Source organism: Leptodactylus fuscus, chromosome 4, assembly GCF_031893055.1.
Source record: "Leptodactylus fuscus isolate aLepFus1 chromosome 4, aLepFus1.hap2, whole genome shotgun sequence".
Classification (NCBI taxonomy): domain Eukaryota; kingdom Metazoa; phylum Chordata; class Amphibia; order Anura; family Leptodactylidae; genus Leptodactylus; species Leptodactylus fuscus.
Window position 1 is genome coordinate 116626161 of NC_134268.1, and position 16710 is coordinate 116642870.

A 16710-nucleotide genomic window follows, 5' to 3' on the forward strand; every position below is an offset into this window, starting at 1 on the left:
AGGTTTAAGACGAGGTCCCAACTCACTCGGACGTACCGTTCCGAAGATACAGCTTTCCCAACACCCTGACCCCCCCATTAGCCAATACAAACTTGCAAGTCTTTCACTCATATTCCAACTGCAATACACACAGTCACTCCACATGTACAATCCAACACTGAGATCCAAACTGAGATACACACATCAGAGGATTAGATACACAGGTAAGCACCCAGTATCACATGCCAGAGAATTACATACAGTACGCACGTCTGAAAACAGTTCCACAAGCCGAAGGATTAGATACGCACATCTGCACACAGTTCCACACACCAGAGAATTAGATACACATGTCTGTTCAAAGTACCACACGCTGAAGGATTAGATACACAGGTCAACACATAGTATCACACGCCAGAGGATTAGATATGCACGTCTGCATACAGTTCCACAACCCAAAGGATTAGATACGTACTTCTGCACACAGTTCCACATGCCAGAGGATTAGATACACAGGTCAGCATACAGTATCACATGCCAGAGGATTAGATATGCATGTCTTCACACAGTACCACATGCTGGGGGATTAGAGATGCACATCTGCACACAGTACCACATGTCAGAGGATTAGATACGCACTTCTTAACACAATACCACATGCCAGAAGATTAGATACACACACCTCAGGATTCGATACGTGCCACTGCACACAATACCACATGCCGGAGGATTGGATACGCACCAATGCACACAGTTACACACGCCACAGGATTAGATATGTGCATCTACACACAATTCCACATGCCAGAGGATTAGATACACGAGTCTTCACACAGTACCACATGCCAGAGGATTAGATATGTGTATCTTCACACAGTTCCACACACCGGAGGATTAGATACGTGTGTCTATACACAGTTCCTCATGCCTCAGGATTAGATACGCGCATATGCGCACAGTTCCACATGCTGGAGAATTAGATAAGCACGTCTTTACACAATACCACACAATGGAGGTTTAGATACACACTACTGCACACAATACTACACGGCGGAGGTTTAGATACACACTACTGCACACAATACCACACGCAGAGGGTTAGATACACACATCTGCACACAGTACTACACGCCAGAGGATTAGGTACGCAGGTCAGCACACAGTACCACACGCCGGAGGATTAGATACACGCGTCTGCACACAGTACCACATGCTGGAGGATTAGATACGCACGTCTGCACACAGTTCCACATGCTGGAGGATTAGATACGTGCGTCTATACACAATTACACATACCGAAGCATTAGACACGTGCACATGCACACAGTACCAAGCAGTAGAGAATTAGATACACGAGTCTTCACATAAATCCGCACCAAGAGGATTAGATATGTGCCACTGTACACAATACCACACAGGGGAGGATTACATACGTGCTACTGCACACAGTACTACACGCCAGAGGATTAGATGTGCACCACTCCACACAGTACCACATTCCAGTGGAATAGATACGTGCGTCAGCACACAGTACCACATGCCGGAGGATTAGATACACGGCTCTGCACAGAGTACCACATATTAGAGTTTTACTCCAGGTTTCCATAGCAACACAGCCATTTTTCTTCACTACTTTATGTCAGCCTTAAAGGGGCAGGGCGCTGTGGATGACACTGTTACACAAAGTCACATACACAGAGCTTTACTCCATGTCTCTATAACAACCAATCACAAGTTTTTCACAGATATCCAAAATGAGATACACATGATCACATGACGCTTATGGACGCACAAACGATATACAAAATACACCAATGCAAAACTGGACAATTCTTATGGCGCCACTACACAAATAAAAAATCAAATACACCCGTGCAAAGCCGGGTCCTCCTGCTAGTATATAGTATATATGTAAATTGTCTACACCTTGAGCTATTATTTTAAATGTATTTTGTATATGAATCTGAGATTGAACATAAGTTTTAGGTGCAACTATGTCACCATCCAGTTGTCCCCAGTTTAATGTCACGCTCTATCATCCCCCTAGTCTAATGTCTCTCTTTCATCTGCCCCCAGTTTAATGTCCCTTTTTCATCTGCCCCCATTTTAATGTTCTTCCTTCATTTTCCACCAGTTTAATCTTCCCCTCTCATCTTCCATCAGTTTAATATTCCCCCTCCATCTGCCCCCAGTTTAATGTTCCCTTTTCATCTGCCCCAGTTTAATGCCCCCCCCCTTCATTTGCCCCGGTTTAATGCCCCCCCCCCTTCATCTGCCACCAGCTTAACATTCCCCCTCCCTTTGCCCTCTAAGTGTAAGATAATAAAAACACTGATACCTCTGCTTACTCCCCTGCAGTCTTTTCTGTGTTCAGGGAGCTGCAGGTGCAATATGAGTGATGTCATCACTTCACGCCTACAACTCCCGTGGCTGAAGCACACAGGGATGTGCTTCACACAGAATGGTGAGGCAGGAGTTGTCTGTGAATGGCTCCTGGATCATCATTGCATTTAACACATCAAACTTTTTTATGTATTTCATAAGAATAAAAATAATTTTGTGTGGATTTTTTCCCATACTCCAAAGACATACTGATAGGGAATAAAAATGTTTAAGGGCTCACAATCTACATTAAAAAAAGAATATTCTGGAGGTGAAATTTAGACATTTCATTTTTTTCAATAATACATTTATTTATACCTAAAATTGACACATTCACAAAGGGTTAAAGAAGAAAATGCTTCTCCAACTTTATCATGTCATTTCTTCCGAGCACAGAAATCCTCCACATGTGTGTGTAAACTGATGTTTTGACACACGTCAGTGCATGGAAGTGAAGGAGCGACACTGGATGTTTGAAAAGCAGATTTTGAGGGAATAGTTTTCAGGCACCATGTCTCCTTTGCAGAGTACCAAAACAATGGAAACCCAATGAAAGGGACCTTATTTTAGAAACTACACCCCTCACAGAATTCATCAACGGGGTATAGTGAGCATTTTGGCTCCACGGCTGTTTCACAGATTTTACTAACATTGGGATGTGTAAATGAAAAATTACAAGGGGTTAAAGGAGAGAAAGCACCCCACCGTTTGTTAAATAATTTCTCCTGAACACAGAAATACCTCATATGTGATCATAATCTGCTGTATGCGTACATGGTGGGGCTCAGAATGGAAAGAGTGTTATTTTGCTTTTGGATGGCAGACTTTGCTGGAATAGTTTTCAGGTGCCATGTCGCATTTGCAAAGTCTCTAGAGTACCAATACAGTAGATACCCCCTAAAAAAGACCCCATTTTGGAAACTGCACCGCCCACAGAACATGTCAAGGAATATAGTGAGCATTTTTACCCTACAGCTGTTTCACAGATTTTATTAACATTGGGACATTAAAATGAAAAATTACTTTTTTCCAATAAACCGTCAATTTAGCCCCACTTGTTTGCAACTTTTGAAAATTCCTGAATTGCTAATAAAGTTGAATCCGCAGACATTTCACTCCATTTTAGACACTACACCACTGAAGAGGTTCATCAAGTGATGTAGCGAGCATTTTTAACCCTTGAGTTTTGCATTTATTTAGTTTCCAGAAATGAATGTGCATCTGATTATGAAGAGTTAATAATGAAATATTTCCAGAGATTCGCCATTTCAGTGCTCAATATGTTGTGTCCAGCTTGTGTCAGCAGAGACACACACTCCAAAAACTGGTAAGGGAGTATCCTGGGCACAACAGCTTTTGGAGGGTTCATCTCTGATACAAAGCACAACATATTATGTACTGAAATGACGTATTCCTGGAAAAATTGTCATTTTCACCTCTCACAGTCAGCTTCGTATTGATTCATGGATAATAAATTAAGATAAGATAAGATAATCCTTTAATGGTCCCACAATGAGGGAATTTCAGTGATACAGTTTCATACATGGTACAGTAGTATGTAACAAGAGAGAAAACACATACAGGCACATGGCAGAAATAGTAGGAGTCATAGCAAGTAAAAAGAAATAAACACAGACACACTGCAGGATTGCACACTGCTAATTATAGCAACACTTGGGGGTTAAAAACGCTCACTGTACCCCTGAATAAATTCCTTCAGGGGTGTAGTTTCAAAAATCAGGGGATTCCACTTTACTGGAGTTTCAACTCTGCAAAAGTGTCATGGTGTCCAAAAAACAAACCATCCAAGTATGTGCTGCAAAAACCAAACAGCGCTCCTTCCATTCTGTGCCTGGCTGTGCCCAAACAGCATTTTATACCCACATATGACATTACGTACGTTATCCTGGGTACACCAGTGTCATACATGTGGCAGAAACTACAGTTTGGGCACACAGCAGGGCGCAGAAGGGATGGGAAGGAGCACTATGTGGCTTTTGCAGCGCAGATTCATATGCTTGGTATCTGGACACCATATCATGCTTCTAGAGCCTGTAAGGTACCAGAAAAGTGAATTCCCCAAAGGAGGGACACTATTTCGAAAACCACCCTTAAAGAATTTATCAGAGGGTGTAGTCAGGGCCGCCATCAGGAATTTTGGGGCTCCATACAGCCCAAGTGTCTGCCCCCCCCCCCCTGCCATTTTAAAACTACTATATTTTGTGACATACCAATTATGTATTACCTTCCAACTTTTGAAGAGGAGAAAGAGGTAGAAAATGTGTGGCCGCAACAAAATTTAGCCCCGCCTATTTTTCTGTTGACTCCGCCCATTCTCATTCATTTTTCATGTGCTCCCACACAGTATAATCCTCCTACAGTCACCTGTAAATTATATGCCTCCCCTCCATCTCTCCCCCAGTTTCATATACACCCTTCCTCTGCCCTCAGTTTCATGTCCCCCCCTCCATCTCTGTCCCCAGTTTCATGCTGTTCTCCCCCTTTCAACTGCACACAGTTTCATGTCCCCCCGTCTCTGCCCCATTGTCATGCCGTTCTCCCCCTCATCTGCCCCAGTGTCATGCCATTCTCCCCCCTTCATCTTCCTCAGTGTCATGCCATTCTGCCCCAGTGTCATGCCATTTCCCCCCTTCATCTGCCCCAATATCATGCCGTTCCCCCCTTCATCTGCCCCAGTGTCGTGCCATTCCCCCCCTTCATCTGCCCCAGTGTTGTGCCGTTCCCCCTCTTCATCTGCCCCAGTGTCATGCCGTTCTCTCCCCACCCCCTTCATCTGCCCCAGTGTCATGCCGTTCTCTCTCCACCCCCTTCATCTGCCCCAGTGTCATGCCGTTCTCTCCCCACCCCCTTCATCTGCCCCAGTGTCATGCCGTTCTCTCCCCACCCCCTTCATCTGCCCCAGTGTCATGCCGTTCTCTCCCCACCCCCTTCATCTGCCCCAGTGTCATACCGTTCTCTCCCCACCCCCTTCATCTGCCCCAGTGTCATGCTGTTCTCCCCCTTCATCTGCCCCAGTGTCATGCCGTTCTCTCCCCCTTTCATCTGCCCCAGTGTCATGCCGTTCTCTCCCCACCCCCTTCATCTGCCCCAGTGTCATACCATTCTCCCCCCCTTCATCTGCCCCAGTGTCATGCCATTCTCCCCCCCTTCATCTGCCCCAGTGTCATGCCGTTCTCTCCCCACCCCCTTCATCTGCCCCAGTGTCATGCCGTTCTCTCCCCACCCCCTTCATCTGCCCCAGTGTCATGCCGTTCTCTCCCCACCCCCTTCATCTGCCCCAGTGTCATGCCATTCTCTCCCCACCCCCTTCATCTGCCCCAGTGTCATGCCGTTCTCCCCCCTTCATCTGCCCCAGTGTCATGCCATTCTCTCCCCACCCCCTTCATCTTCCACAGTGTCATGCCGTTCCCCCCCTCCCCTTCATTTGCCCCCCAGTTTCATGGGCCCCTTCATTATGTTCCATCTTAATGTTAAACACAAAACAAACACTTACACTTACCTCTTCCATCGCTCCCCCGACGCTCCTCTCTCTGCTCACTCCACTGACATAATTGTAGGCGCGATGTGATGACGTCATCGCGCCTACACACGCCGAAGCCGGGCAGCAGCGTTTAAAGCAGGAGCTGAGCTGTCACAGTTCCTGCTTTAATCGCGTATGTATTCAGCTCATCGGCGTCCGACGGACGCCGATGAGATGAAATCGGGACCGGCAAGTGCTGGTGCGGGCAAGTGCCGGGGGGCCCCCAGAGGCTCTGTGGACCCTGTGCACTTGCCCGACTATGCCTTGTGCTGACGCCGGCCCTGAATGACTGCTGCGGGCCAGCACACGGTGGCGGGCCAAAACCGGGCCCCCTCCATTTTTCAATTTTGCCGGGCCCCTGACGTCAGTACCAGTAGTACTGGCCAATCAGCGGCCCTGGGTGTAGTGATCCTTAGTATCCAGGCACAATGGTGAAGAGTGAATATATAACCTGTGCAGAGTGTAATGGGAACACCAAATTCCCTACTATTTCCTCAGTAGTTCCTATTATTGTGGGGGGAGGGGGTCACTTTTGGGATCACTTATGGTATATTATCCCTCATAAACTCTAGATCTGGGGTGTCCTCTGATATACGCTCATACAGCTTATACATTCCTTTCCTGCCGCAGCCAGTTTTGTTCTAATGATTTGGCGATTTGGGTTTTTTTTGTCTTCACATTGTGCAAGGTATATTTTCTTTATTTTTCAGGTGATGTGGCAATATAAGGGTTTATTGTTTGTGAGATGAGATGCATTTTGTAATTACACCATTTTGCGGTACCTACAACTTATTGAATCCATTTTATTAACTCTTTATTGTTGGATTTTTTAAAAAAATCAATTCTGGCATTGCGTTTTACCTTTTAAACTTTTCGCCATACAGCGTAAGTAACACATTACTGTTATTCTGCGGGTTGGTACGATTACGACGATACCTCAGTTATATTATTTTTTTATACGTTAAGATCTTTTTGGAATTAATACCAAAAACAGCCGCTGATCGCGCTCACTCAGAAAGGACAAGTGACTTGATATAAGGTAAGTATTTATTCAGAAAATGACGCGTTTCGGGGTATTGGAACTATACAATTATTCCACCCCTTCTTCAGATCTAAAAGTATATACAAAAAAACCATATTCACTAAAAACTGTATTTTTTTGGTAATTTTTAAAAATAAAAAAATCATAATTCACATTAATAAATATATATGCAGATTGGTTAAAAATAAATTTGACACAAATCGTATCTTTCATTTTTTTAGAGGAACAAAAATAAAACAAACATGGGTATAATGTGATAACCTCCTGTCTTGTTACAGGAAAAAGGAAAAACTATTCATCTGTCCACACAATAAATACAATCTATCTGATAGTGATAAAAAGTGGTTATTACCTTGATTTCTTGGCTGAGCAGCATGCAGTGATGACTGCACACAGCAAGGCGTCTTTTTAAATGTTAAAAAACCCGCAAAATTACCGTGGGCTTCGTGCCGGCCCTCGCTCCCATCGCGAGGCCGGCAGTTAGCGCATGCGTTCTTTTAGAGCAGCGCAAGGATACTAGTGATTTCTATACTAAAAGAGACACACATCGATGTTCCGAATGATTTACGGAACTTCCCGATGTGATTTCCTGGCTGAGCGTTGTTATTTACAAATACTCGCGCTCATCACGCGTCTCTTGCGCATGCGCTCTTGTGTTTTCCAACGTGCATGCGCTTCAGGAGCACAGGGCAGCCGAGAAAATCTCTCGGCTGGTATGTACTCCACGCGCACGCGCCCTTGCGATGCACTTCGGAGACATGACAAACTCAACAGAGCTGTCGGAAATCTCCGAAGGCGTCACAACTCAATTCAATGGGCGCTGCTAGGAAACATCTATTTGTTGTTACATTGCGATGTACTTCGAGGGACCCGACAAACTCCGAGAGTTGCCGAGAACAACCGAAGACATCGTGCCTCTATTAGATTGAAAGATGCTCGAAACATATCAACTTGCTGGTACATTTCAACTATATATAAACCTCAAATTGGTCAAAAATAAAGAGGATTATTAATGTTTATTTATGTTCTATTTCTAAACTATGTTACTATCACCTACCCGTTCACTAGAAATTGGATATTAGAAAAATTTATTAAAACCAATTTCCTCCTACTTAAAACAAATCCTGTTACATATGACAACTATTTCACAGTTTATACTAATTCCCTTGCCTCGTTTAGCCCTCTAGGGGATAATGTATTTAATTTAAAGATCCAAAACATTTCCCTCCTTCTGAGTTTTTCAGAACGATTAAACTCAGTGCTTGGGATCTGATCAATAACGGAAACCTGAAATTTTTCAAAGTTACAATTATGTACTTCATATGCATGTTTTGACAGACTATGTTTTTGGTATCCCTTCTGTACATTGTGCCTATGCCCATTTATTCTCGTTCTTAGTGGTAATGTGGTCCGTCTGACATATTGAAGGCCACAATCACAGGTGATTAAATAGATTACATAATTAGATTCACAGGTTAAATTCTGTTTAATCGGAAAAACTTCTTTTGTGCAGTTACTAGTTATTTTTTGATTGTTATGATCAATCGACCAACAACATTTACAACGTGTCTTTCCACATTTGAATACACCTATAGGATACTTAATAACTGAAGCAGCTTTTTTTGATTTTCTGGGGGAGCGTAATTTACTGGGTGCTAGAATGTTTTTAATATTTCTAGCCCTACGATATGTAATAGCTGGTTCACTAGGTAAAAGTTTCCCCAGTACGGGGTCATTTTTTAGAATATACCAATGTTTTTTTAAAATGTTCCTGATTTTAATGTGTGACCTGTTGTATGTTGTTAGATAATTTAGTTGGCATTTTTCTTTTTCCTTATTTTTCTGATTTCTATTATTGCAACTTGGTTTCAGACATTCTGCTTGGGTCAACTTATTCGCTCTTGTTTTAGCTCCTTTAATGATTTCTTGGGGGTAGCGTTTCTCTTTAAAACGTTCTATCATTATTTGGCTCTGCTCCTCAAAGTCTTTAGTTTGTGAACAATTTCTCCTCAATCTTTTAAATTGAGAAAATGGAACATTTGCCTTCCATTTGTGATAATGATCACTATAAAAATCGAGGAGACTATTCCCATCAACTTTCTTGAAAAAAGTCTTAGAGATGACCTTGTCTTTGTATACAGAAGGGATACCAAAAACATAGTCTGTCAAAACATGCATATGAAGTACATAATTGTAACTTTAAAAAATTTCAGGTTTCCATTATTGAGCAGATCCCAAGCACTGAGTTTAATCGTTTTGAAAAACTCAGAAGGAGGGAAATGTTTTGGATCTTTAAATTAAATACATTATCCCCTAGAGGGCTAAACGAGGCAAGGGAATTAGTATAAACTGTGAAATAGTTGTCATATGTAACAGGATTTGTTTTAAGTAGGAGGAAATTGGTTTTAATAAATTTTTCTAATATCCAATTTCTAGTGAACGGGTAGGTGATAGTAACATAGTTTAGAAATAGAACATAAATAAACATTAATAATCCTCTTTATTTTTGACCAATTTGAGGTTTATATATAGTTGAAATGTACCAGCAAGTTGATATGTTTCGAGCATCTTTCAATCTAATAGAGGCACGATGTCTTCGGTTGTTCTCGGCAACTCTCGGAGTTTGTCGGGTCCCTCGAAGTACATCGCAATGTAACAACAAATAGATGTTTCCTAGCAGCGCCCATTGAATTGAGTTGCGACGCCTTCGGAGATTTCCGACAGCTCTGTTGAGTTTGTCATGTCTCCGAAGTGCATCGCAAGGGCGCGTGCGTGTGGAGTACATACCAGCCGAGAGATTCTCTCGGCTGCCCTGTGCTCCTGAAGCGCATGCACGTTGGAAAACACAAGAGCGCATGCGCAAGAGACGCGTGATGAGCGCGAGTATTTGTAAATAACAACGCTCAGCCAGGAAATCACATCGGGAAGTTCCGTAAATCGATGTGTGTCTCTTTGAGTATAGAAATCACTAGTATCCTTGCGCTGCTCTAAAAGAACGCATGCGCTAACTGCCGGCCTCGCGATGGGAGCGAGGGCCGGCACGAAGCCCACGGTAATTTCGCGGGTTTTTTAACATTTAAAAAGACGCCTTGCTGTGTGCAGTCATCACTGCATGCTGCTCAGCCAAGAAATCAAGGTAATAACCACTTTTTATCACTATCAGATAGATTGTATTTATTGTGTGGACAGATGAATAGTTTTTCCTTTTTCCTGTAACAAGACAGGAGGTTATCACATTATACCCATGTTTGTTTTATTTTTGTTCCTCTAAAAAAATGAAAGATACGATTTGTGTCAAATTTATTTTTAACCAATCTGCATATATATTTATTAATGTGAATTATGATTTTTTATTTTTAAAAATTACCAAAAAAATACAGTTTTTAGTGAATATGGTTTTTTTGTATATACTTTTAGATCTGAAGAAGGGGTGGAATAATTGTATAGTTCCGATACCCCGAAACGCGTCATTTTCTGAATAAATACTTACCTTGTATCAAGTCACTTGTCCTTTCTGAGTGAGCGCGATCAGCGGCTGTTTTTGGTATTAATTCCAAAAAGATCTTCTTGTATATCCCACCGACGGTGTGTCGTAACAGCTGATACGCTGCCAAGATACTCAGCATACAAATTGGAGTGCATATACTCTTATGACGAAAACATCACCGGACTCTCATAAAGATCTATAAGAAGCGCGGTTCGTCTTGAATATATTTTTTCAATTTAGCATCACATTTTTTATACGTTAGTAATTCTGCAAAGCAAAAACCCATTTGTGGCCATAAATCAATGATTTTTGCACCACCATCTTCTGAGAGGCATAACATTTTTATTTTTCGATTAACAGAGTTGATTGAGGGCTTGTTTTTTGCAGGACAACCTGTAATTTTTATTGGTACTGTTATGGGGTACATATGACTTTTTGATCACTTTTTATAACATATTTTGTAAGGTGAAATGAAAAAAATCATTACTTACGACAGGTTTTTTCCATTTCTTTTTTTTCCCACATTCAAAGTGTACATTAAATATTGTTTAAGTTTTATTGTACAGGTTGTTACAGACACGACAATACCACATATGTATTGTTTTTATAATGTTTTAGTTTTTTTTATATAATTCATTTTCTATAAACAAAACGGGAATTTTTGGGGCTTTATAACTTTAGAATTTTTTTTTCAAACAATTTTTTTTCCTATTTTTTTTTTTTTTACTTTTTCATGTGTCCCTTTAGGATACTTGATTCTGCAATGGGGGGACATACACGTGTCTTGCAGTCTATACAGGTAGTCAGCCTATGGAGACACATAGGCCGACTTCCTCATTACCCTACAAGATCAACCAGGTAGCGAGGGCCCCAGGCATCCTGGGGTCACTGGCCAGACCCCGGGCTGCACATTATACATACCGGCACCCCCAATATTGCTGGGGGCAGCCAGGGGGAAGCAGAAACAGTGAGGACCAATTGGATGCTGCAGTCATGTTTGACCGTGGCATCCAAGGGGTTAAAACCTCCTATTGGAGCTCAGCTCTGACGGGAGGTTATGGAGGGAGTTGTTAGTTGTCGGTAACAGCTAGCACCCCCTTCACTATCTGGACGGGCGGGCGGCCTTGGGTGTAGTATTACGCCCTGGTGCGCAAAGTATCAGGCGACCAGGATGGAAATGTACATCCAAGGTCGCTAAGGGGGTTAACAATAAAATTTATTTAAGAAAATAGGTCATTTCCTTGTGTCTTGTTCCCTTTAAGGTCAGCCCTCTATCAGTATACACACGTGTTGCCTTTAAAGCTAAGAAAAGGGGCATCAACGGAACCCATCAGGGGTGCCCTTTGTCTCCATCCCTCTTTATTTTGACACTAGAAACGCTTCTACAAGCTGTTAGGCACCACAAGGATATTGCTGGCCTTACTGTAGGTTCTTTATCGCTTAAATACTCTCAGACTATAAAATCAACGTCTCCAAATCAGAAGTTTTAAACGTCTCACTACCACTGACACTCATGACGCAGTTGAAAAAGAACTCTTCCTTTTCTTGGCGCTCAGATCACATTCAATATTTAGGTATAAAGCTAACTCCTCGGATCTCAGACATATTCTCCGCAAACTTCCTTCCTCTACTCCAGGACTTAAACAACTTGTTGAAGACTTATGATCTACCAATCATTTCTTGGTTCGGAAGGAAGAACTTGCTCCAGACGTACGTTGTCCCCAGATTGACTTATATTCTACAGTTACTTCCAATCCTGCTCCCTTCAACGTTCCTACGCTCCATACACTCGATGTTTGGAAAGTTTGTTTGGCAAGGTAAAAGAGCTCGCATCGCCCAAAGTCTATTGATGAGAAAACGAGATCTAGGAGGTTTTTCTCTGCCGGACCCTACTGCTCTCTATAAAGCGAATTTACTAGCAGCCTGGCAGACCTTGGTTTCTCCCCAAAGTGCAAGATCATCAGACACATGGCTGAATTTAGATATGGGCCACAACTTGACCGCTTCCTATGGCTTCCGACTCCGGATCTGCTCAAGCGCTTGTCGGAGAATCAGTTACTTCTAGGACCTTGCTCTGTTTGGAAGGAAGTAGGACCGGCACTGGTCCCGTTGCCATCTAAAATTCTCCCTGCGAACCTCCTCCCTTACCTCTCCAGTCAGACCTTGGATCTGTATGAAACTTTTTGGTCTCATCTCCGGCATAAAACGCTAAATGACATTTTCCAGAACGGCAAACTCATCACTGAGGACTCAGTCCGTGCCCTTTGCCCTAACTCAAATTTCACTTTTCTGCATTACATGCATTACTGCCGACTTGCCTCCTCCCTGACCACAGCTCCAAGATTGTATAGAGACCTCACTGTCTTTGAGAAATCCTTGGTGATTGGCACGAGACTCAACAGGAAATTATCTAGCTGTAGATCATACTTAGATTCTCTTACTCCCACATCCGTACCTGGTTACATTCGTTCATGGGAAAAGGATCTTCAAACAACTTTCACGGCCTCAGATACAGCCTTTATTCTTAAACATTCCCAAGGCTTTTCGTCATGTGTACGACTACGTGAGATGCATTATAAACTTCTCTCGAGATGGTACAAGACTCCCGAGTGGCTCTTTGCATATAACTTGTCGCCCTCTGATACCTGCTGGATATGTCAGAAATCCAAAGGCTCCTTCCTTCACTTATGGTGGCATTGCGAACTGATTCAACCTTTTTGGAGAGAAGTTCAGAGCATCATCAGAAGGATTACTTCTCAAAGAATCACACTCTCCCCTTCTTTGATCTGTTTGTCGGCACCCCAATCTAATTTCGTGCCTTCAAAAAATAACCTAACGACTCATCTGCTAGAGACAGCTAAGTCCCTTATCCCTCTACACTGGCGTCAATCTGGATCTCCTACCGCAATTCCCATATTTCCACTGACATAGTGCCTTGAATCAGTTGTCTTTTCCTCTGAATTCAGTACCTACCTCATTTACTCTTTCCTTAGTCACGCAGTTTAATAGTTATCTTCCCCATCCCTTTTTTCCATATCATTCTACACTTGTCTTCCTTTCCCTTATATCCTGCCTACTACCTTCCTCCCCCCTTCTCCCCTCACTCCTCATCCCTACCATTCAATAGCTGATTGTACCTTGTCCATAATCCCCCTTGGTTTCCCCTCCCCCTCTCCCCTTTTCTATTGTACACCACTCCAAGAATACTTACCTACTTTCTTACATTGTACTCTGGTTTACTTATTGTATTTCTCCTATGTTTGCAATCTTCCTAATTTGTTTCCAGCACTTATATTTATCCTACCTTTTCAGTATTTCTCTGTATTGTATAAACTTGTTGAAAATGTTCAATAAAAATTGATTTACAAAAAAAAAAAAAAGAAAAGGGGCATCAGAAATTCTTTCCCTTAATCAATGTCAGGGAATATATTCTATTAACTATTCTATATTAATGTTGCAGTCACAGTTAATATTGTAGGCAGCATCTTTTTTTTTTTTTTTTTTAAATCTTTACAAATCTCCTACACAATTAATTCTTGGGCTTCTTACATCTTTCATATGAGATCATTAATTTGACCTTACATTTTATCAAATCTCTAGGAAACCAAGCCGACAATGACACATTATTCAAAAGTCTGCAAATTGCTTTACTGACATTTCAGATAGCTCTTTATTTAAAATAATTTAATCTTTTATTTTATTTTCTCAGCAAAGATGTCTGTCATTCAGTGAGCTTACCATTATTAGTACATTAAACAGAAAAAAAGAGTTGTCAGATCTTTATCCCCTCCAAAATTTTTCATCTTCTTGAATGTTGATGCATGTACTGTATTAAATGGTACTCCATGTTTTTGTGTGTCTCAACTTTTTGTGCAGATTTGTTCAAGGCAGTGGCATAACTATCATTGTAGTAACCTTAGGGAGCCAGTTGGGCCCCTGCTGCTTTTTTTTTTTGTAACGGACCCTATTTACTTATTGATCTCAGTTCCTGCTCACTGTCGCCTCTGCTTGCCTTTCAGCCCTACAGGAGGTCCCGTGCATCTCATATCATGCACAGGGCCTCCTTGTAGGGCAGAAGGGGAAGCAGAGGTGGCCGTGAGCAAGAGCGGTGAATGGTAGGTAAGACCGCGGGTCTGATAAACCTCTCATGTGCCACAAGTACCTGGATCATTGGCCCACACGACCTACCATTCTGCCAGCCCTTCTCTTCTCACTCACCTACCACCATCTGAAGAAGCTGTTCATGCCCTGCAAAGCCATCCTGAATCACAGGCTCTTCTGGCCCATATTCCCACTAAACGGCATGGATGACATGGACGGCACCAAGACGCTACGGTCTGCTGTCTCCTCTTTATAGCAGCAAGTTGATAACTTCTGTTTCAGAAATCTATCACAGCTACAGCACAATCTCTGCAACAAGCCTCCCATACTACCATTACTCAATATGGCAACTTGCAGGTTCATTTGGATGAAATAGAAAACCGTAATCGCCGCAATAATATCTGTATCCGCAGTTGCCTGAGGCTACGCTCTCATCTGAATTAATGTCTAGCCAAACAGGCATCTTCAACTCGCTCTTAGCCGGGATGATCCCTATATTAAAAATGACCAGAACCATCAGGCGCTCAGACCACACAACTCTGATCCTGATAAACCCCACGACGTGATCTGTCACATACATCATTGTGTTCTTAAGGAGAATATTATGCAGAAGGCCAGGAGCCAGAGATCTATTGACTTTGATAGAACCCCGTTCTCCCTATTCCTGGATCTCTCTTGCCATGCCAACCTATCTGCCTTCTTGCTTGCTCTAGACTTGCCCTTTATGACACTTCATGATTTGGAAGTGCTTCTGGAAGATTTTGCTGCTCCTATTAAGTGCCAGACTACAAGCTCTTCCATGGCAAACCACCACCTGTGTTCCCCCAGACCTCAGGAAACCCACTGCAGGCAGTAAGTGGCTTCGGACCATGAACTTCAAACCTAACTTGGGTCCGCTCAGGTGATAGCTACACCCTGAACTGTTGCTGTTTGCACTGTTTTACACTTCTTTATCATCTTGCCCTGGTTCTTTCATGCCCTCCACTCATGGCTTTATGCTCTCCTCCCTCCTCATTTACTTTATTTCATTGGGTCTAGTTCGGTGCAGGCGCTGTTTCATATCATTTGTCTAGAGACATCGCTAGGGGATCAGCACAGGGAGGGGGACAAACATATCCAAGTGGGCCCCCTACCTGGGTATACCAATATCACTATACAGTGACGGTATAGTGATAGATGCTGGCTGTACACATTGCCCTGCCTACAGTTTAAGTAAATACAGTACAGGGAAATATTGTGACTTACAGGTGATATCTTTAACTTTAATCTTTCACATTTCTCATCTCCTCCATCTGAACCATTTGTTCCAGCCACAACTTGTCTCTGTAAAGTTTGCAGCACAGACATCTTTGGCTACTCACTTTCCCAGACACATGACCCACATTTTCTTTGCCTATATTGAGTCCCCATCCTGCTTCGACCCCCAATTATATATAAAATACATGATAAAATACATGGTAAAAAGCCCATGTAAATGAATAATACCCTAATAATAAGCTCCTTTGTGCCCCTTAATTCATCCTGTGCGCCTCCTTAAAGGGATTGTTCGGGATCAGAAATATTAATGCAGGCAGCAGGACAGGGTTGTAAATAAAAATGCACTGGCACTTACCTGCATCACCTTCACTGCTCAATTTATATATTTTGCTGACGCAGCACTGATATCAAATTGACAAGACTGCTGCAGCCAATCACTTCTCTTTACAGTACAGCAATATATAGTGTTGGGCTGCTGCGATTTTTTGCCATTGTGATATCTTTCTTCAGCCACTCTATATACAAACAATGGTAAAAGACAGTCCAGTGTAGGTAAAGGGGGAATGTGTTTTTATGACGTTTACCGTTTGGGTTAAATAATGTTTAATGCCTTCACTGATCTGGTCCCTCTGGAAAATAGGGACCAGTTATCCCAGTGGCAATACCTTCAGCTACACTACTTTTACAGCTCTTTAAAGGAAATCAATAACCTCCATAGACCTCTCCTCCCCTTTGAACGTCTCCTGTGTTTGCTCCTTTATGCCATTACAAGCAATCTCTCTCAACTATTCCTTCTTTTCCTCTGATGGAGAAGACCCCTTTCTGTTTTTTATAGTGAGTTGGGATAGAGAAATTGCGTCTACCTTTCCTCTTGATGTGTGGCTCTTAATGGTACAAAGTTCTGTTTGTTTTCCATGAGAT